The sequence below is a fragment of the Echinops telfairi genome, unplaced genomic scaffold (genome assembly GCF_000313985.2).
Source record: "Echinops telfairi isolate 266 unplaced genomic scaffold, ASM31398v2 ScPeMD7_4;HRSCAF=17, whole genome shotgun sequence".
In the NCBI taxonomy this organism is placed as follows: domain Eukaryota; kingdom Metazoa; phylum Chordata; class Mammalia; order Afrosoricida; family Tenrecidae; genus Echinops; species Echinops telfairi.
In genome coordinates this window covers 42,208,601-42,231,560 of record NW_022103900.1, presented here as the reverse complement: position 1 = coordinate 42,231,560, position 22,960 = coordinate 42,208,601, and the positions used below count along the sequence as shown (strand labels likewise).

At 40.2% G+C, this 22,960-nt stretch overlaps 1 protein-coding gene and 1 pseudogene across 1 annotated transcript in view; one reads left to right on the top strand and one right to left on the bottom strand.

The window, feature by feature from the left end:
• PIEZO2 (piezo type mechanosensitive ion channel component 2) overlaps nucleotides 1-22,960 on the top strand; it is a 600,576-nt gene that overhangs the window by 214,874 nt on the left and 362,742 nt on the right. The window lies entirely within an intron of this gene.
• LOC115872327 lies at nucleotides 7,852-20,928 on the bottom strand (annotated as a pseudogene).

The following is a 22,960-nucleotide window of genomic DNA, read 5'->3' as shown; positions in this document are numbered from 1 at the left end:
GAACTGTAAAATCACGATTAGCTCTAGAGCTCCCTCTCCCCTCCCGCCTTTATTATTTACTCCCGAACCTCTTTCCCCTCCTTATCACCTATCCCTCTCCCCTACATTCCCTGTACCACCTTGTATCAGTTATTATCATTGTCCATCCATTCCTGCTGTGGCTCACAGCTGGAAAACCCCACAGAAAACAATGAAAAACAAATCACACTATGGTGGTAAGTATAAGATCACATTAGTAAAGTGGAAAAATACAAATACTACGTTAGAGGGAGATGACCCCCATCAACATTCAAGAAGTCAGGGAAGAAGGTTTTGTTATGGAACATTTGAGAGATACTTGGCCCCAGAACAAATTCAGGATGTGTCTATGGGGAGATCAACTGGCCAAGTATCGAGTTCTATTCACTATAATAAAGATTACAGTGGTCTTTGCCTGCTAGTCGGGCTGTTTGGGACTCTTGCCTTTGGCTGTAGTGGATCTGCCAGCGGCTTGGTCTGACTAAATACTCTGCACATAGGTTTTAGGCTCCCACTCTCCTCCATATCCTTCTACAAATTGAGTGTTCATAATTTTAGTTCTGACACTTTTCTCTTCACCATATTTGAATTTTGTAATTGTCATCTTTGTATCACACTAGCTGGTGTGCTTACTCTGTGTGGATTTAGTTGATTCCTCAATTAGATGGCTGCTTTTCTGAATAAAATTCTTTAATACCCCAGTTGCTTTTTCTGTTGATAGCCAGGCACCATTTACTTTCTTTGCCACACTTGGCTGTAGCACCCTTATCTTCAGTGATCATTTCATGAAGATGTGTATAGAGCAGATGTAAGAACTAATTGATGTAAGAACTAATTGTTCTTAAGATGGAGGTAGGATTTAATGCGAAACCAGAACTCCATCCTGGATCTCTGCTTGGGCCTTAATTGTACCATTGCTTCCATAATCAGTCTCCGGACATATTTTTCCTTCTTAGGCTTCTTGATGTCCTTTCCTTCTTATCTACTGACCCCTCTATGTCACCCCTCCTCTGAACCCTTTCTGAGGTTTTGTTTCCCTAGAGGTTCCACGCGTCTGGGTTTCATTTACCGAAAAACAGAGACAAAAATAACACAGCTTCAAGAAGGTGCCCACCAATGGCAGTGCACTGCAGAGACACACCCCAACATATACAAGCATAAGCAAAATGCCGCAAAATGGCCACCACAGGGTCACCGGGTGCTTTTTCTTTCTTTTTGTTTGTGTGGTTTTACGGGGTCTCTGCTCCTCATCTGATTTTGTGTCATTTTGAGTGTTGGTTTCATTGTATTGATTCCTGCGTGGTGTTGTCTTGTATGTTCTTCTCAGGTTTGTCTGCTGTGGTTGTTGATTCTTTGTTTGTAGTTTTCCCAGGAATATTTTTTGTGACTGTTCTGTTTTTATTATTTTAGTTATTCCTTGTCTAGAAATACCTTTATTTCTCCCTTGTCTATGAGGGATAATTATTCTGGGTATAAGACTCTTGGTTCACAGGACCAAATTCAAAATTTTATATATGCCACCCAATTTTCTTCTTGCCTGAATAGTTTCTGTGAGAAATTTGAGCTTATCCATATCAGATTTCTGTGGTAAGTGACTTTTCCCCCCTAACTAGCTCCAGAATTCTCTCCTTTTCTTTGAAATTGAAGACTTCATCACAGTCTGTCACCGTGGTTCCCTTTGGGTTCTATCCTGTTTGCAGTTCACTCGTCTTCTTGAATAGCTATTTTCTCCTCTTTAATGTTGGGGAAAATTTCTTCCATGAATTCTCATAGTATATTCTCTCTTGTATTTTTTGGCTTTGTTTTTTCTTGTTTTGAAATCCCAACGAGTCACTGTTTTCCCTGATAATGGCCTCCTTTATTCTCAGGCTTTCATTTGTTTCCTTTGTTTTTGTGGTTGTTTCTCCCACCTGTTGCATTCAGAGTAATGGCTTTGAGCTCAATTATTCAATTCTCCTTTTCGCCCATTCTTTTACTAAGGTCTTTTATCATGTTTTCTGACTATGTTATCCTTTTGTTTACTTTCCACCTTTCTTGAGGACACGTATCCATCATTCTTTTGAATTCGATTGCTGGCCATTCCAAGACCTCTTTGTCAGAGTGCTCCATTGGGGCTAAGTGGCTTTCTATAGCTTGAGCTTTCATTTGGGGAGAGTTCTGTTTCTGTGGCAGCAGCTTGCAGCTGTTAGTGGTGTGTGATCACTGGGTCTAGTATGGGTAGCTGGCTCTGTCAAGTTATGAGGGAGAGGTCTAATAGGAGCCAAAAGCATATTGCGAGGAAATGGAGAAAAGGGGAGAGAGTTAGGTAAATCTGGAGATGGGCTGGTGTAAAAGGCAGAATAAAATAAGAGTAATAGTAATATTGGGATTTCTGGAGAGAACTGTTAGGCTGGGTTGAGTAGTTGAATATTGAGCAAACATCCCAGCCCAGTCCAGGTCAAGTCCATAAGCTTGATATTAGTCCATAAGTCCTATATTAGCCCATGAATTCCTCTTCAGACTCATGCAACACATGACATGGTGCTGAATGCAGGAAGATCACAGGCCTTGTGGGTCCAGTGGTGTTGGATGCATCTCCAAGGCTCTGGCTGCCATCAGTATGATTCTATGTGGCTTGTCATCAGGTATGTCAAGCAGAAAGAATGTCCTGCCTCCAGGGAGGAAAAGAGGAAGTCCCAGAATCCTCATGAGAAGACCATGCCCACAAGGAGGGATCACCAGGCTGTGACCTGATTGACAGGCTAGACTCCACCCCTTCATTCGGTTTTATCAAGTTGGCATGAAATTGTGTAACTACCATAGACCAAAAGATTTGTAAAAATAATGGGAATATACATCAAGAGGGCTAATACATTTAAAATTACCTTGGAAACATTTCACTAAGAAAAGTAGAGGGATAACAAAGTGATAGACGGTGGGGTGGGAGAGAAATGCAAGCAAATAATCACATCAGAAGAAGAGGATGGATGCACATGTATATATTTAGAAGAGATACATTTAACGTCAAAGAAGAATAAGAAAGAAAGAAGGAAGGAAAAGAAAAGGTGGGATGAAGACAAAAGAAGAGAGAAAAAGATAAGAATGAGGAAGGAAAATTTAAATGTGCAGGGAGATGGAGAGAACGAAAAGAGCGTGTGTGCCTATGGAGTTCGGTTGCAGGGAAATACGAATGTGAGGTTAGTCTGTGCACTCAAGGGAGAAGAAGAAAAGAAAAAGTAGTAAAGGAACCACCTGGTTTGTGTGACTGTACCCGGGTCTGCAGGCTTGCTAGTTTCTCCATAGGATGAGTGACTAACTGTAGTGGGACAGGAGGAAGAAGTAAGGACAACAAGGAAAAAGAAAACAAAACAAAACTACAAAAACCTATAACCAAGAAGCTCCTGGTGGTTTCAAACTGCCAACCATGGAGATTGCAGCCAAACCTGGTAACAACCACACCACCAGGGCTCCTAATGAACACGCACCACACATATACTACATACATGAATGTGCATGTACACCATACTCACCCACAGACACACACTGTCCTCAAACAAGCACACTCGCCGCACACAATACACATATAACATCTGTTCTTGCTTTGGCTCCTTCTGCCCTGGCAGAAATCTGAATTATGGATACTTTGGATGAATTCTATGTGTCACAGGAACTGTTTTACAGTGATGGTAGAAGAAGCCCATCTCAGGTGTTCTCAAAAGCTGGCCTCTTGACTTGACTTTTCTTAAGTGCTTTTTGTGAAGTTAGTGCTGCCTCTTCTAACCTCAGATATTTGAGTTATAAATACTTTCATAGTCCATCAAAGATATTTTTATGTATGCACATATGCCTCCTATTATTATTCTTCATTGCAACAAACCTTTAGCATCAAATATGTTGCTCTTCCTTCATTTTCTGATCTGCCCAGAGAGAGGCCCTATTCTGTTCCACAAAGAGCAAACCCAATGCAAGTCGTGGTTGTAAATGCTACTTTTGAAAGTTCCAATTTTGAGTTCTTATGTAGTAAAAAATAGGTCTATACTAAGCGATTGTGTTCAAGAATAAATGGAGTGTTTGCTTCCTGCCAGTCATAGGTACCTTGGGGGAAGAGTTGGTAGAGATCATAAAGGTGTGCAACTACAGTGGTCAGCAGGTGAGACAGGTCTTTTCTGTTTCATGTGTAAGGTTTGTAACGAATTCCTCCTTGCCAAAGTATGAAGGAGAAAGACAAACAAACTTCAGACCTCTGTAAGCCAGTTTCGTTCCAGATTGACACAGACCAGGTTTTCAGTCTTGAGTGTTTTTTAATGATCAAGTTATATAAACTTCTGAAAACACTGTCTGAGTAGGTAATGGAAACACAGGCTTTTAATTCAAGTTGACTTCACCTCATTAATGTTATTGTTTCGTGAGCATTTGGAGTTATGATTACAGCATTAGAGTTGTAAGCATAAACTTACGTGCGAACTTAAAAGTTAGCTTCCTTTGGCATCTGCGGATGCAAACTAGTAAAATATCAAGTGAAACGACAAAAACCGTTGCTGCCAGTGTTGTGCATTTTGAATTCTTCCTCTGTGTCCAAGACTTCGGTAAACAGAATGCAGTCACCCAGACAGGCCAGACTCTCCACTCATATGTGGCATTCACATGTGAGACCACCAACTATTTGTTTATGCATTTAATTTTGCTTTCCCAACTGCTTCTCTCCTCATTAAAAATCATATACCTTCACCCCCTCATTATAGCAAGAGTTTCCAGCTTCCTTCAAAATCTACGACACATGTTTTCTGGACAACAGTAGCATTTATAAATATTGAATATTGAACATTCTTGTTTCCCCTGAGTCTTGTGAATATTAACTGGCAGTAGTAAAGATTTTTTCCCCCTCAAACCACCTTATTTTGATTTTGACGAGCTGGCAGATTTGTTAAAGGTATCATTGTGCAGAACTGTAAGTTACCCCGCCCCCTCCCTTTTTCTCTCGCTCTTTCATTTCCACAACTGTGGTCTTATAGGTAAGTGCGGAAATGGATGGGGCCAGAGGCCCTCTGTAAAGTCTCCTTAAACATATGTTGTGCTGCCTACTCAAATATTTTCATTACGTCAAAACTATGCTTTTTAAATGAATGCAAACCTGGTTCCAATTATGTCATTACAGATTATATAGAAGTAGTTTGTTGGACTCAATGGTGGATGTGTAGCAATGTAGTGAAATTTCAAGGGCTGTCTACATTCTTGTGCTGTTTTACAAAGCATGCTATTGATTCAAAGGAACGTGTAAGTTCAAAACTGTGAAAAATAATATTGAGAGAAGTCTCTTGTGATAGTGACTACTATAGAGCCTCTACAGAACTGTGGTACTCTTGGGTAAGTATTGGGCTGTTAATGCAAGATTGTCAGTTCAAATACTACCAGCTGTTCAGTGGAAGGCAGATGAGGCTGTCTTCCCTCATAAAGGTTTGCAAAGCCTCAGAAACTCTGAAGAAGGTCACGATGAATCAGAATCCACTTGATGACAGTGCCATCATTTGCTCTTTTCTCCTTGTTATATATACATGTATTTAAGAGAAGGTACATGACAAACACAATCACACTTCAAACACACCTTTAAAGTTATAGGGATAAAGATGTGGAGTTGGTGTATGGAGGCTGGGGGCAAAGTGGACATTAGGTTCTTAACTGCAATGTCAGCAGTTTGAAACCACCAACCCCTCTGAGGTAGAAAGTGAGGCTTTCTAGTCCATTAAAGAGTTATAGTCTCACATATAAGCCACGGATATATGGTTTATAGACACTTAATTGTAACCCTAATCTAAGGACAATTGTTCTCCTGACAGAGCCCTAACTGAGACGTGCCCTCATGAAGAGATCCCTGAACACATGGGTGCTATAACAAAGTGTAATAAAGACACCAGATGGTGCCCAGCCCTCAGAAAAAAACAGCATTGGGGATCTAAGAGGCTTGTTTCAATACACACTGCCATCTAAGTGAGGCGTCTGCTAAGAAGCACACAAAACTCACCAGCCTGTGTGATCCAAGGATCATAAATAATGAAGTACAAATTCAAAGGCAGGAACAGTGTCAGAACTTAAATTCTGCATAGCTATTTTGCAGAAGGCTATGGTTTACAGTGGAAACCCAAAATCCATTTGCAGGGTCCCTCCATACAGGCATGCGAATAACCTTGCTATCAGAGAGCATAGTAAAGTCGATTATGGCAGATATAGTTAAGTTAAAATGTAATCTCCCTTTTGGCATATTTTAAATTTATTCTAGTTTTTAATATTTTCTACTTCCTATTTTATTTAGATTTTCCTCTGTTTTATATTCTCTTTGTTGTTGTTTTTTGTTTCTCTTTTAGCTTTGTATGATTTTCTGTATAGGAAACCCAGGATGGGTAAATCTGAAGAGACAGGAACTGGATTCATAATTACTTAAACATGGAAGGGGGGTCAAAGAGAAATGGGGCACTAACAACAGTGACTATAAGAAGAAAAGTATTCTAAAGTTGATTGTGCTGATGACTACAAAAATCTTATTAATATGATTGAATTGTTAAACTGTACGATATATGAATAATATGCAATAAAACGATTTTTTAATAAAAAGTTAAAGTCATGGAAACTCACAAGGTCAGTCCTACTCTGCCCTACAGGGTTGTTATGAGTTGTAAAGTTATAGGGATAAACATGCAATGATGTTTTGTTTTCCTCATGCCTGATCTCCAGGCGAAGCCTCCTGTTTCTAGGCTAGGTTCACCTAGAACTAGGACCCAATCCAGTAACAGGGTGATATCTGTGTTTTCTGTGCCTTGCCCCTGAAAGGCAGTGAGTGCTATTTTAGAATGCCTCTCCTCCAAGGACGGCCTCAATGGCAAGTGGTGCTAAGAGTATGGATCACAACCATCAAAACACGCTCCAAGTGAGCATAGCGCTTCAGAGTCCCACAGAGTCCCTGCTGGGCTGGGAGCTGATTCTGAGCTGTCTAACTTTCCATTTTGATCTGGTTAGGATTGTTCTGTCCATTCCATGTCCTAGGATTTGTCCACTTCATGTCCTTGCATTTAATCCATGTGGGCTATGTTAGTTTCCTATTTTGATAGCTATCCTTGTTTTTAGGTGCCCACAAGTCTGTTTGATTCTTGTACAAAGGAACAAACACCACCCAGTCCTGCACCATTCCAATCTTTGCTCTGTTTGAGCCCATTGTTGTAGCCATTGTGTCAGTCCGTCGACTAGAGAATACGTATTCCTATTTGTCTATGCCCTTTCACTGTAAAAAGTATGATGTCCTTTTCCGGAGCCTAGTCTATTGGGATAACACGTCCAAACTAGGTGAGATGAAGTCTCCCCAGTCTTGCTTCTAATGAGCATTCTAACTATACTTTTCTCAAGACAGACCTGTTTGCTCTAGAAGTCCACAGTCCTTTCAGTGTCCTTGGCCAACATCAATTCAGCGGCATCAATTACTCTGCAGTCTTCCGTATTCATTGTCCAGCTTTCACTTCCCTATGTGGTCATTGAAAATGCCATGGTTTGGACCAGGTGCACTTTAGTTCTCAAAGTGTCATCCCTGTTCTTTGACATTTTAAAGAGATTTTGTCCATCAGATATGCACAATGCAGTATTTGATTTGGAGTGGGGAGTGGGCTGCTTCAAGTTTTATTTTAGAAAAGACAATTAGCTTTAGTTGGGGTCATGGACAGAGGGTACCCCAACCAGTAGATCACCTCTGGGTGGGCTCAGGATTGGGTCAAACCTCAGGTCTCCTGTTCTCTTTGAGTCCCTGAATGGCTCCTTTACCCTCAAATGTTCCTGGCTTCACAGAGACGGAGTGAGAGGGGTCATAGAGGCCACTCACTTGGTCAGGACATCAGAAGACTTGGACACCAGCTTCCCATCTTGGGTCTCACTCTTCTTCACCACCAGGGCCTTGGTGGGGCTTGTGCAAGTGAAGGAAAATGAACCTCCTGCTGAACCAAAGCAGGACTGCACGAACCTCGGGCTGTCGTTAACACCAGCACTTGTGAGGCCCCCACCGTAGCTTGAGGTCAGCACATGAGAGTATTCACTGGTGGTCTTTGTGTAAATTTTCATGTTCTGCATCCCAGAGTCCAGCTGGCTCTCGTTGCTGACCAGTAGCCTGTGGTCCATGGCAATATCGATGTCCAGGGCCAGCGCAGTGTTCATCAGCTCCTGGTACACATAAAACTGTTGGGTCATGCCTTCCTTGACCCACCAGAGGGCAGCTTCCAGTTCAGCCTGTTTGTTCTTGGCATCCTTAATGACCAACTCTCCATGCTGCTCCGTGTTAACAATGGCAGCCTCCAGGTAAGCACTCTGGCCTTTGAGCCCCTCAATCTCAGCCTGGATGTGGCTGATCCTCTATTTCATCTTAGAGATCTCAGGCTCTGTGGATCTAAGTTCATCTCAGTGCTCCTCAGCCAGCATCAGCAGGGCCTCATCCTTGATCTGGTATATGCTCTCAGCCTTAGCCCAGCTGTAATTGGTGACCTCTTTGTGGTGGGTGTTGACCTCAGCAAAGATGCCATCCATGTCTAGAGAGTACCTACTGTCCATGGGCAGCACCACCTATGTGCCCAAGATCTGGGCCTGCAGCTCACTGAGTTCCTCTTCATGCAGCTGCCTGAGGAAGGGCATCTCATCCATCAGCCTTTCCAGCCCGGACTCCAGCTCTCCCTCCTTCATGGAAGCTTCATCCACTTCCTTCTTGATGAAGATAAATTCATTCTCCATCTCTGTTGATTTGTTGATCTCGTCCTCATACTTATTCTTGAAGTCCTACACCAGCCCCTGCATGTTGCCTCCAAATGTAGTTTCTCCTGGCCCAGCATCTTCAGCAGCCGCCTAAAGTTGTTGATGTAGCTCTTGAAGATGTTGGCCATGTTGCTCTGAGATGTCTTCTGCTGTTGCAGAAGTGTGGACTTGGTCTCCAGCATCTTATTCAACTGCTCCAGTAACCATACCTTGTCAATGAAGGAGGCAAATTTGTTGTTGATGATCTTGATCTACTCCTTCGCTGGGAGTGAATGGCCTGGATGTTGGGGTCCATCTCCAGCCTAAGAGGGCTCAATAGGATCTAGTTCACCATGATGGCCATGATGACCTCCAAACCTCCTACCCCACTAAATCCCTTGCGTTAATCATATCCATGTTGGCAACCAGGCTAATCTAGAAGATGTTGCTGCTGCTCACCTTGAAGAAGGACAAGGAACTGATTTAGGTGTTGGGCCAGTTGATATAGGGGTGGCTGGAGGTCTGGGGGCCAGAGGAGGACACCTTGTAGGATCTGGGTTACCCTGACAGATGACATGGTGGAGGTACCAGTGGAATCACACAGAAGCTTAAGAAAGAGCCAGGAAGCAGATTCTAGTTGGGCAATATTTCGTTTCTTGACTGCTGCTTCTATGTGGAACCAAGCAAAATGAAATCCTTGACAACATCAATACTTCTCTCTTCATGATATTTTTATAGGTCCAGTTGTGAGGATTTGGGTTTTCTTTACATTGGGTTGTAACCAATGCAGTCTTGGTTCTTCAACAGCAAGTGCTTTAAGTCTTCTTGGCTTTCCACAAGCAAGGGTGTGTGATCTGCATTTTGAAAGTTGTTAATAAGCTTTCCTTCAGTCTTGAATATCTTATGTTTTAGGTTCTCGGATTATTTGCTCTATGTAAAGATTGAATAACTATGGCTAAAATTTATAAGCCTGATGTACATCTTTCCAGATCGTAAACCATGCAACATTCCATTGTTTTCTGTCAATGATTGCCTTTGGTTTCCTGTGCACATTCTGTATGAGTCCAGTGAAGTTTTCTGGAATTCCTATTGTTCTCAATATTATTCATAGTTTAATGTAGTCTACAGTGGAATGCCATTGCATAGTCAATAAAACATAAGAACATATCTTTCTGGTATTTATACTTGTAGCCAATTCTTCATGTAATATCAGCAAAATGATATCCCTTGTGGCATGGCCTCTTCCAAATCCAGGTTGGCAGTTCCCTGTCTATGTACTGCTGCAATCTTTGTTGAATTATTTTCAGCAAAATGTTGCTTGCATGTACTATTAATGATATTGTTAGATAAGTCCCACACTATGTAGTTTAACCTTTCTATGGAATGGACAAAAATATGTATCTTTCCCTAATTACTTGGCATAGATTAGTGAGTGTTTCCATTGCTTTATCAAGGGCTGGTTGCATATTTCAGTCAATTCCTGGAGCTGTGTTTTTTGCTAATATCTTCAATGCAACTTGGATTCTTTTCTTTGGTTCCTTTGATCCTTGTTCATATGCTACCACTTCAAATGGTTGAATGTTAACAAGTCCTTTGATGTGTTGATGTTAAAAATATATTTGTGTTCTCCTTTAGCCATCTTTTTCTGCTGCCTGCAGCGTTCAATACTATGCCCATAAAATCCTTCAATATTACAACCCAAGGCTTTATTTTTTTCTTCTTCAGTTTTCTACTTGAGCTATGCTGTGTGTTTTCTTTCTTCTTCTTCTTCTTCTTCTTTTTTTTGTTTTGTGCTGACTCCAAATCTTTGACCATTTCATTGTGATAGTTTGTCTTCTAGGGCTTCACTTTGAAATTTCTATTCAGCTTTTTTACTTCATCAATTTTTGCCATTTGCTTTTACCTACTGTGTTTGAGAGCAAGTTTCAGAGTCTCTATGACATCTATTTTATCCTTTCTTTCTTGTCTTTAATGAACTTTTGATTTCTTCATGCATGATGTTCTTGATGTCATCATATAGCTCACCAAGTCTTCCGTTGTCAGGTTTAAGGCATCAAACTTGGTCTTGAAATATTAATCTCAAAATTGAGGTAGGATATACTGAAGGTCCTATATTGATCCTTGTGTATTGTTAATAATTTTTCAAATTCAATTGGAAATTACACAATTGATAAGAAATTAGTGGTCTTTTCCAAAGTCAGCCCCTGCCCTCATTCAGCTAATAATAATGAGCTTCCTCATATGTGTTCCCACTGATATAGTTAATTTCATTCCCACATACTCAATGTTTTCAAAGCTTTTGTGTACAGCTACCATGCATGTTGTTGAAAAAAATCATTAGGAAGGTAGAAAGGCATTGGTCTTCCAAATTTCTGTCATTCAGTATCCAATTTTGTTTTGTTACTATGGCCCTACTTTTCAACTACTCTTCTTTTTTTCAACTTGTTGTTCCATTTACTAATAAGCACCAAGCCTCTTGTTTGCATGTTTCATCAATATTAATGAAATAAGTAAATAGAATTCTTCAAGATTTTTATCACAAGCTTTAGTGATTGATGTATAAATTTGAATCATAGTTGCACTAACTAGTTTTCTTTGTAGGTATATAAAAGTTATTCCATCACAGACAGCACTGTCTTTTAAGATTGATCTTATAATGTTCTTTTTGATGACTAATGTAACACTATTGATCTTGAATTTGTCATGTCCTCATAGTAAACTATATGATTAAGGATGGCCAATATCAGTCCAATTTAGTTCACTAATGCATGGGATATCAATATTTATGCGTTTGATTTTTGATGATTTCCAATTTTCCTACATCCAAACTTCATATGCACCACTTGTCTCTGTCAGTTTGTCATACTGTGCTGGCTTGTGTGTTGCTGTGATGCAGGAAGCAATGTCATTGATATTTTAAATGCTAGCAGGGTCACCTAAGAGCTTCCAGACTAAGACCAGACAATGAAGAAGAATTTGATCCCAGCTTCAGAGGAAGGAGTCACTGAAAGCAGTGTGCTTGATACTGAAGACATAATGGATGGAAGCAGACCCTTGTCAGAGATAGTGAGGTAGGATGGGCCTCTAGAATTGGAGGGCACTGGAAATGGGACTGAGGAGGAGCTTAGTTCTTGGAGCAGAATAGACCATGGTGACCTGAGTCATTTAAAGTCTATCGGAATGCAGACTTTGGAATCTTCATCTGCTGATGGGACATAACTCAAGATAAGAAGAAACAGCTACTTAAATCTGCTAATGATCAGGATTTGGAATGTGTAGAGTATGAATCTATGAAAATTAAAAGTGGTCAAAAATGAACTGGAACACAAAGATTGATATGCTAGGCATTGTTGAGCTGAAATGGACTGTTTTGAATCAGAAAATCATATGATTTACTATCATGTAATAGCACAATCAAGAGGAATGGTGTTGCATTATTTGTCAAGAAGGACATTTCAAAATCAGTCATGAAGTACAATGCAGTTTGTGATAGGATTATGTCTATCCTCCTTCAGGGAAATCCAATCAATAGAACTGTTATTCAAACTTATGGACCAACCACAAAAGCCAGTGCTGAAGAAATTGAGGAATCCTACCTATGACTTCAAATTGGAAATGAAACAGCTCAAGAAAAAATTCAAGCCACTAGTTACAATATTGAAGGATTCTATGGGCAGAATATTGAATGATTCAGGAAGCATTAGAAGAAAACAGAAAGAATACACAGACTCACGGTACCAAAAAGAATTAGTCAACATTCTACCATATCAGGTGGTAGCATATGAGCCGAAACTAATGATGCTGAAAGAAGAAGTTTAAGCTGCACTAAAACCATTAGCCAAAACAAAGGCTCCAGAAATTGATGGAATACCAATTGAAACATTTCAACAAGCTAATGAAGCAGTGGAACACTCACTCATCTATGCTAGGATATTTGGAAGACAGCTATTTGGTCAACTGACTGGAAGAGACCTATATTTGTACCTATACCAAAGAAAGGTAACCCAACAGAATGTTCAAATTATAAGAGTATAATTGCTGTGACATGCAAGTAAACTTTTGTTGAAGATTGTATGACAATGGTTGTAGGCCAGCAAGATGTTTATTTGTATTTTATTGACTATACCAAAGCATTCAATTGTGGGGATCTTAACAAACTACGGATAAACTTGAGAAGAATGGGAATTCCAGAACACTTCATTGTGCTAAGGTGAAATGTACACATGGATCAAGAGGCAGTTGTGCAAACAGGACAAGAGAATACTGCATGATTTAAAATCAGGAAAGGTGTGTGCCAGGGTTGTATTTCTTACCATATTCATGCAGTCTGTATGTTGAGCAAATATCAGAGACTGGATTATATGGAGAAAATGCACACCAAGATTGGAGAAAACTTCTTAACAACCTGCAATATGCAGATGACGCAACCTTGCTTGCTAAAAGTGAGGAGGACTTGAAGCACTTGTTGATGAAGATCAAGGATTATACTTTCAGTATAAATATCACTCCATGTAAATAAGACAGAATTCCTCAAAACTGGGCCCATAGGTAACATCATGATAAGTGGGGAAAAGGTTGAAATTTGTCAAGGATTTTGTCTTACTTGGATTCACAATCAATGTTCCTCTCCATTTGAGGAAGACTCTGTCTAGGGGCATTACATCAGGTCTTGTGGAGACTGAGTGATGGTACCCTATTGACTTACTTTCAGCCCCCATCCTGCTTTCTCATTGGGCCTTATTGTTGTATCCTGATTGGTATTTATTTTAGCATAGTGGTTGGTCTCATAATCTACAGCTTTCACACTTCATTATCACATGGGCTAGTGTTAGTAGATATGTTATCTGGACATGACCTCTCATTCAAATCTCTAGTTGTTCTTGACATGACCAGTAGCATGGATCAAGTGAGATAATGCAGGACAGATCATTCAGACTCCATAGGTTATCTAGGTAATTGCTGACCTTGACAAGTAGAAAACCTCAAAAGCAAGAGGTGTGAACCAAAGTTCATGACATTGAAGTCCAAGACCCTGGAAGAGCAGCGATCTGCTTCTTCTCACACTAATGTGGTGTGCCTTCAAGTAAAAAGGAGTATTTCAGATTCATTAATTTGCAACTTAAAGTAAAGTCCAGTTCCCTTAGTGGGGTTTTCAAAGCATATAATTCTGAAATGGTCTATGAAGAATTCTGTACACCTCAAAAAGCCAAAATCTAAACTCTTAGGTAGCTTATAGCAGGCAGCCCAGGTCAAAAATGAATGCTTAGCAAGGAAATACAGTAGGATTCTCACACAGGGAGTCTATGTAGGTAATGTTATGCATTTTGCCCAAGGGCGGTCTGTCTATCCTTGGTTTCCCCACCAACAGAAGTGAAATCAGGTTCTCAAAGACTGCCATATGCTCCCTCCTCTGGTCATGAATTGCCATTGAACTGCGCTGATCACGTTATGAGTGTCTATTGAACTGTAGTGACCATGGGACAGTGTTATATGGCAGAAACAATTTTGTCCAATCCTTCTTTCCCCTAAATCCACCCCAGCTGAGACAAGGCTTCCTCTGAAGTGATTTTTAAAATGCACAATAAAGGAGTGTTAAATGGGTCATAAGCTTAGATAGACACACCACCACATTGTTTGGGAGATCAAATTAAATGATTACACAACGTGAGAACATATACATATCTGTCTTTGTCTTGGTATTTGTCTTTGTAATATTTATCCTTTTGTGATTGACCAAATTCTATAATCATGATGTTCTCCAGGTCCGTCCATGTTGTTAGGTGCTTTGTAGTTTCATCTAAATTTTAAGAATGCACAGTATTTTATTTTGGGCATATACCAAAGTTTCTTTAACCACCCTTCTCTAGCTGGGCTTGTGGACCATTTCAAAATTCTTGCTAGTGTGAACATGGAAATGCACATGTCTGTCCATGCTATGTCTCATACTTCTTTATAGTATATATCCAGCAGAGGTATTGCTGGATTGTGTGGGGTTTTCATTCCCAGTTTTGGGTTTTTTTTTTCCTGTATTGCCATGTCACTTTTCACATTTGTTTATATGATGTTTACAAGCCTACCATGGTGTAGGAGCATTCCAATCACTCTGCATCTTCTCCAGCTTTTTTTTAATTGGCTTGTCTGTCAGTGTAAGGTGAGCACTCATTATTGTTTTGATGTGCATTTCCCAGGTGGCTATTGACCATGAGCATTTTTCATGTGCTTGTTATCCATATGAATGTTATTTTTGGTGAACTCTCTGTTCATATTTTCAGTCCACTTTTTAACTGGATTGTTTGTTTTTATTTTATTGAAGTCTTGAAGTATTCTACAGATTCTACAGATTAGTCCTTTGTCCATTGTATCACTAGGAAGGGTTTGTATTTTTTTTACTTTAAATCATTTTATTGGGGGCTCATACAACTCTTATCACAGTCCATACATCCATCTATTGTGTCAAGCACATTTGTGCATTTGTTGCCCTCATCATTCTCCAAACATTTGCTTTCCACTTGAGCTCTTGGTATCAGCTCCTCCTTTTCCCCCTCCCTCCCCATTCCCCCTTCCCTCCTCCTCCTGCTCCTCCCTCCCTCATGAACCCTTGATAATTTATAAATTATTATTATTTCACCCACTTTACTGTTGTCCATCCCCCAGGGAGGAGGTTATATGTAGATCCTTGTAATCAGTTCTCCCTTTCTACCCCACCCTCCCTCCACCCTCTGGGTATCGCCACTCTCAGCACTGGTCCTGAAGTGATCATCTGTCCTGGATTCCTTGTGTTTCCAGTTCCTATCTGTACCAGTGTACATCCTCTGGTCTAGTCAGGTTTGTAAGGTAGAATTGGGATCATGATAGTGGGAAGGGAGGGGAAGCATTTAAGAACTAGAGGACAGTTGTGTGTTTCATGGATGCCACACTGTACCCTAAGTGACTCTTCTCCTCCCCACTACCCCTCTGCAAACGGATGTCCAGTTGCCTACAGATGGGCCTTGGGTCCCCACCCCGCACTCCCCATCATTCATGATGATATGATTTTTTGTTCTTTAGTGCTTGATACCTGGTGCCTTTGGCACCTCGTGATCACACAGGCAGGTGTGATTCTTCCATGTGGGCTTTGTTGCTTCTGGCCTAGCATGGCAGCTTGTTTACCTTCAAGCCTTTAAGACCCCAGACGCTATAGCCATATCTTTCATAGCCGGGTACCATCAGCCATGAAAGGTTGTTTTTGTTTGTTTGTTTTCCCAAGTCCAAGGGCTCTATTTTAACTCTTTTGATGATATCTTTGGAGGCATGTAAGTTTCTTCTTTTTAACAGGCATTAGTCATCTATTTTGTCTTTTGTGTGTGTTTCTTTCGTTATATTTGGTCATATATGTATGCTCTGCAATTGACCCCTGAAGTTTGCCCCAGTTTTCTCATGGGTGATACTTACAGCTCTGAGATTGACTTTCACATCTTCGTTCCCTCTGGAGATCTTTCTGTCCATGAGGTGAGTCGTGGGTCCTGTTTCATTCTTCTGTAGCTGGGGATCCGTCTTTCTAGCACTATTTGATGAAGTAGTTTTTCCATTTCTTTAAAGAACGAGCTTGAGATTTGACTTGCAATTTCGTTGTTTTCATAGATTGCTTTGGATAGTACTGATATCTTCACAATATTAAACCTTCCTATCCATGAACACGGGATATTCTATTTGATTTCTAGTAACGGTGTTCTGTAGTTTTCTTTGTATAGGTCCTTTGTTTCTCTGGTTATGTTTATTAGTACCTATTTCATCATTTGTGTTGCTGCTGTAAATGGTATTGTTGTTGTTTGGTGTCTTCATTTGTGCACAAAACTCCCATTAATATCTGCTTGTTAATCTTATGAACTGTTGCCAACTGTTTTGATTGTTTCTGAAAGGAGAATGATGTACAGGCACTTCTCTTCTATGCCCGAACCCTCAGAACCTTGATTTCTCCTTTTTTTGTACATGTGTATTAATTTCTATAAATTATCCTCTAATAACTCATTTTCCTGTGTCTGAAAAGTTTTGATATGTTGTGTATTTTTTATCATTTGTTTCAGGGAATTTTTATGTCATCCTTTCTTGAGTCTACTACACAGTTCTTAAGTAGTATGTTTTTCAGTTTCGATGCAATTGATTTTTTTCCCTGTGTTCCTTGTATTGTTGAATTTACATTCTATAGCACTGTGGTCTAAGAAAAATGGGCTGTATAATCTCAGTGTTTTTAAACTAACTAAGGCTTGTTTTGGGACATGACGTGGTTTATTCTGGAGGATGCTCCATGTGTGCTGAAGAAATGCGTGTTACACTGTTGTTTGGTGGAGGACTCTATAAATGTCTAGGACACCAGTTCTCAACTTGTGTGTTGCGACCCCTTTGGGGGTCGAACGACTCTTTCACAGGGGTCGCCCTAATCATAACAGTACAAAATTACAGCTATGAAGTAGCAACAAAAATAATTTTATGTTTGGGGGGCCACCACAACATGAGGATCTGTATTAAAGGGTCACAGCATTAGGAAGGTTGAGAACCACTGTTCTAGGAGGTTGAGCTGGTTGATGGCGTTGTTTAGTTTTTCTGGTTCTTAATTGACTTTCTTTCCTGATAATCTGTCTTTCCTTAAGAGTGGTATATTGAGATCTCCAACTATAATTGTCAAACTTTCATTTGCTTATATAGTATTTTGATTAACATATTTTGAGGATCTTTTATTGTGAATATAAATGTTTAATACGGTTATATCTTCTATTGTTCCTTAATCATTATGTAATATCCTTTTTTCTCTCTCGATGTTTTTTGCTTTGAAATCGATTTTATCAGAAGTTGATATTGCCACTCCTGCCTTTTGAGAATGTAATTAGCTTGGTAAATTTTTTTGCATCCTTTGATTTTCTGACTGTTTTTGTATTTGTATTAAAATGTGTCTCTTGTAGGCAACATATTGATAAGGCTTGTTTTCTTCTAAGTCAGCTACTCTCTGTTTCTTAACTAGTGCATTTAATGCATTGACACTGCACATTGATTTGTGTGGGTTTGTTTCTGTCATTTTGCTGCGGGGTTTTTGTTTGTGATCCTATTGGTTTCTGTGTTTCCTCTATTTCTGAGCTGTTCTCATTGTATTGATTTCTACATGTTGTTTACTGTATGCTGCTCTCGGGTTTGTCTGCTATTGTTGTTGATTCCCTGTCCATTGTGTTTCTGTATTTTTTATAAGGATTATATTGTTTTTACAAATTCCTCTAATTTTTCCTTGTCTGGAAATACATGTATTTCTCCCTCATATTTGAGAGAGCATTTTGCTGGATGTAAGACTCCAAGTTAGGAGTTTTGGTGTTTTCTTTCAGAATATTATACACATCAATCCAAAGTATTATTGCCTCCATGGTTTCTGATGACAAGTCTTTATTGTTTGTTTGTTTTTTGTAGGAGACTGATCTTTTTTCCTTAGCAGTTCTCAAGATTCTTGCATTTTCACTGATGTTGAAGAGTTTGTGTCTGTATCATTATAGGGTTCTCTTGGTTTCTTTTATAGTTATTTTCTCCTCCTTTATGGTATTGGGGAAGTTCTGTTCCATGATTTCTTGTACTATTTTCCTGTGCATTTTTTGTTTCTCTTGGTCCAATGTGATTCCCAATGTAATGAAAGTTGTTCCTCTTGATGGTGTCCCACAACACTTGCACTTTCTTCAGATTTCTTTGCTTTTTTTGTTTGTTTCTCTCCTCGGTTGTGTTCATAACAATTGTCTTTGAACTCACTTCTTTTAAGTACTTATTCCTCAATTCCATTACTTAGTTTTTCAATCTATGTTTTCTTATTCTGTTCTCATATTGTTCTTCTTCTGGAGATCTATTTGGTTTAGGATTTAATACTTGTTCAATTGCTACCTCCATCTATTGAAGGCATATTAACATTATTCTCCTCAATTTTGTTTCTGGTACTTGCAAAGCCTCATTTTCTAAGTAATACTTTGAGTCTGTATGTTATTCAGTTGTTTGTGGTGGCTTTTTTTTCTTGATTGTGTGTGTGTGTGTGTGTGTGTGTGTGTGTGTGTTGTGATTGGCTGCTGTTTCCCTAGGATTGTGGTACACTATTAGTCTTAGGTGGACTGCCACATTGAGTAGGGGTAGTTGACTCCTCCTATGCTACTGAGATGGTTGGTGCCTTCCTTGACCGAAACCAGGGACAACCTAGGCCTTCTTGCTGGTTTGCTGGGATATCCAACGCCTTTCCTGCCTGGTCTCAGTGATGGCCAGGGCCTTCCTTCCTGGGATATGGGGACACCTGAGGCCTTTCTTGCTGTTTATCTTAGATGCTAAGGCCTCCCTCTCCTGCTTGTTAGGATGGCCAAGGCCTCCGTTGCTGGTAGGCAGGGACAGCTGAGGCCTTCCTTGCGAGGGGGCAAGGATGCTCAGGACCTTCTTTTCTGAGTTGCTGGGGTGGCTGAGGTGCCTTATATGGGCAGAGGGGTGGGGATGGGAGGGGCTGTAGAGACCTTTCTTACTGCATTCTAGAGGATCATCTGGCTGGAATAGTCTTGATTGTTTACCTCTCTCCTCTCTCTTTTCTACCTCTTCACTTTTTCCTTAGACTCACTTAGTTAGGCTTGTTATCCCTTTCATTGAAAGAGAGTTCTGAAAACAGGGATATGGGAGTAGAAAGTCTCATACAGAGTGGCTGATGAAAGGAAAGCCTTGCTGTCCCTAATGAAAGATGAAACATTTTACTCCAATAAAGAGTTATAGTCTCAGAATCCCACAGGGGCAGTTCTTCCCGGACCTGTAGGATCACCATAAGTTAGAATTGGATTGAGGGAAGTGAGTTTGTTTGTTTTGGAGAACTGAGGCACATGGCGTAGCCTGATGTCCCGCCCATGGTGCTGTTGCTAGTCTAACCCCGGATGAGTTTCTTCTCAGCGTGTTGTGCACAGAGAGTTCTGCTAGAAGAGAGCACTCACAACCTGAGCGTTGATGGGGTTGATGGGGTTCATGTTCTTGGGACAGAGAACACAATGCATTTGCACTTCACAAAGCTGGACCGGACCAGAGATCAAACCGAGCAGATGCCTTGTGAGGAGAAGCCCATTGCGATTGAAACTCCTGACTGATTTCTGGATTTTATTTGGAGTAAAAGTCACTTTTTGGTATTCAGTTTACAGATCCTTTTATGGGGACAGTGTCATCACTTTATATTATCGAACATAAAATCAACTCTAGGTGACCGTGGGAAAGCTTCCCAGTCTTCTCCCTGATTGATGTGGATCCGTTTTCTTGAAAGGTATCCATAGATAAAACTAGACACATTCTCTCAGGATTGTCGTCGGGATTGAGTTCATGATAGTCATGCTTTTGGAAAATTTCTGGCCCACAGTAAGTGCCCCATACGTGTAAGATACTATAATTTTTGTTGTTATTGAAGTCGTATCCCTTTTCAAGATCAACACAACTACAAAATAATAGCAGGATCCCTAGAAATAGCCCTGTCTGAGGATAATACACATTCACACAGATACACAATCACAAATATATAAATTCACGTTGATATATATTCACGTGGACACACAGTCATATGAACTTAAAGTCATCCAGATGCGAGTTGGAAATCATTCATTCTGTAGGGTCCATGGAAGAGGTGGCTGATAACATCCATTAGCAAGTGTTTCTTGGCTTTTTCTGGTCACATTTTCCTTGCCTCTCTCTTCAGGTAGGTCCTGCAATGGGAGCCTATGGCAACTTGTTACCCAAGCCCTTCTAGACTGGCAGGCTCTAGTCTGCATTTTCTGAAGCCTAAAAGTAGCAGAAATTTTTCTCCTTCTGTAATAAATTGACAATCAGATTTTATTTGATGCATTTTGGTGTGCTGGAATGGACTTCCTGGGAGGGAGAGCCAGAGGGTTAGATCCTGTCCTGAAATGTGCCTCATATGGCAGATATTTTCCCTCTCCATCACTCTCACATCCCTGAGAATGGCCTTTGTGTTGCTCTTAATATTTTATCTAGTTCCTGAGAACTGTGCAGACGGTCAGAATCATTAGTGGTTGATCAGGTGCGGCAGTGGCTGGGTTGCACTAGGGAGGACCTGACCCTTGCTGAGCGGAGAGGGGCTGCAGTTGTCCTCGGTCTGGGGACGTCCTTCTGGTTCCGCTGGGATTCTTGCTGGTCCATCTGTGGACCCATGCGGACTCCTGGCTAACGAAGTGATGAGATGGAAGTCTTGTCAAATTCTGTCTCTGTATCTTTTAAGGCAGATATGCTCCATCCGAGATTTGTGATTTTGATTCTACTTATACATAGGTCATCGTTTTTTATGCTCTGGTGTCTTCTCAGTTTGAATTTAAGTGAAATAAAGGTTTTTATAGCATCTGACACCAAGCAAGCATTCCGTCAATCTTTGTTCCCTGCACTGTTGCTTCTCCCTCATCATGTCATATCAAGCTGCTGCTGCTGCTGCCGCCGTATTTTCTCATCATCTTTTTCTTCAACATTTTTTCATTCTAATTTGTGAACCAAATCAGCAATGATGGCATTAACCATGTGGAATTGTCCAATCTCTGCCAGACATGGCTTATAACATTTAGGACTACTCTATGTTTCTGCAAAGTACTTGATATTTTACTCACTGAGAAATATGCAAAAGAAACTATTGATGAGCTAAAGAAACACTCTGACAGTAACTACAGGTGCACTGAGGGAGCCTGTTGGCATTCTCAGGGAGTCTATCAGTTTGTAGGCCAGTGCGTTCTTGAGGGGGGGAAGAAAGGGGTCTCAGGGTACAGTGAGCACTCCAGCTTCATTTCTCCCCTCTCCATCACTATGAATCCCCTCCCCTCTATCTTACCCATCCCATGCTCTCACTCTTCCCCACACTCATTCTCTTTGACTGGTACTTCCTCCCTGCTGCCTCTAAGAGGTTTGAGTTAGAACTACAGATAATCTGGTCATAGCCCTTTACTTTTCAGATATTAACCCGTTTCATGTTGATAGCCACTTGTTCTTTCATTTGAATATGAGCAAATTCAGGGTAAGGATTCCATGTTTTATACATTTTTGTAAACCTCAGCACCTACTACGGGGTGGCAGCACCTGCTATGCTGCCCAATAATTGTTGGAAGAATGAATAAATGAATAAATTAGCACCAAGAAAGGAAATGAGATTGTGACGATGATGGAATATGTGACTGTAGGCCTTTATTTGGTGAGCAGCCCTAGGCAGTGCCTACCATGGAAGGGAGTGGAAGGGAGTAGCCCACAATGCGCTGACCTCCTCGTTCATTCGCCATCAGCCCTCTAGAGGCATGCTGAAATGAGTGCCTTGAAGACATTTCCCCCCTCAATTCATGAAGAAATGTGAGAATGATACCAATGAGGAGAGATTTTTTTTCTCTTTAAAAAAATAGTTCTCAAGTAAAATTAGTTTTAGTTTCCATTGCAAAAGGAAATTTTAATTTTCACTTAGATCTGAGGCAATTGGAGCAAAACTATAAGAAAAAGCTTGAGCTATAAGTAACCAGGGAAGTAAAGGGGGAAAGGGAGTTCTGTGGGGTGTGTATGTATCTGTGTATAATTATTAATAATGAGGAAAAGGAAGAACAAACTTCAGATAACTAATATTCGCAATGTTCTCCTCATCTGCCCACTTCCCTACCCCACTTTCTAGTCCTTGCTGGAAGATCAATCACAATTCAGGAAATTTGAACTGATTTTGAATCGATTTTGTTTGCTTAAATAACAGTTTCCCTAACATTAATTTCGTGATTCAGCATCTCTAGTGTAAATTATTTACAATAAAAGGAATAAGACAAGTCTGTGACATATGGGCATAAACTTCACCTAGCAATTATAGATGAACATAAAGCTAAAACAGCATGACTTTAAATCTATTGAATAATGGAAGGATGTTTCAAGAGCATAATGGAAGCAGCAAAATTGGACTAAATATAGCCATGACATTCCAGAAAACACTAGCCATATGTCATGTTTAGCTATCTTTCAGATTTATAAAACTGATATATTTCATAGAACTCAGCTCCCTATAAGCAGAAGTTTGGATTTAGAAAATCCTTCTTAATATTAAGTATTAAATATCTATTTTAGGATCTAGAAGATTGACAGTGGACATGGTAATATAATTTAGCACATACATTCATTTTTTAGTCATTTAAACCTTTTCTGGTGATTGCCATTATAGAATATGGGTAGATATAGAAAA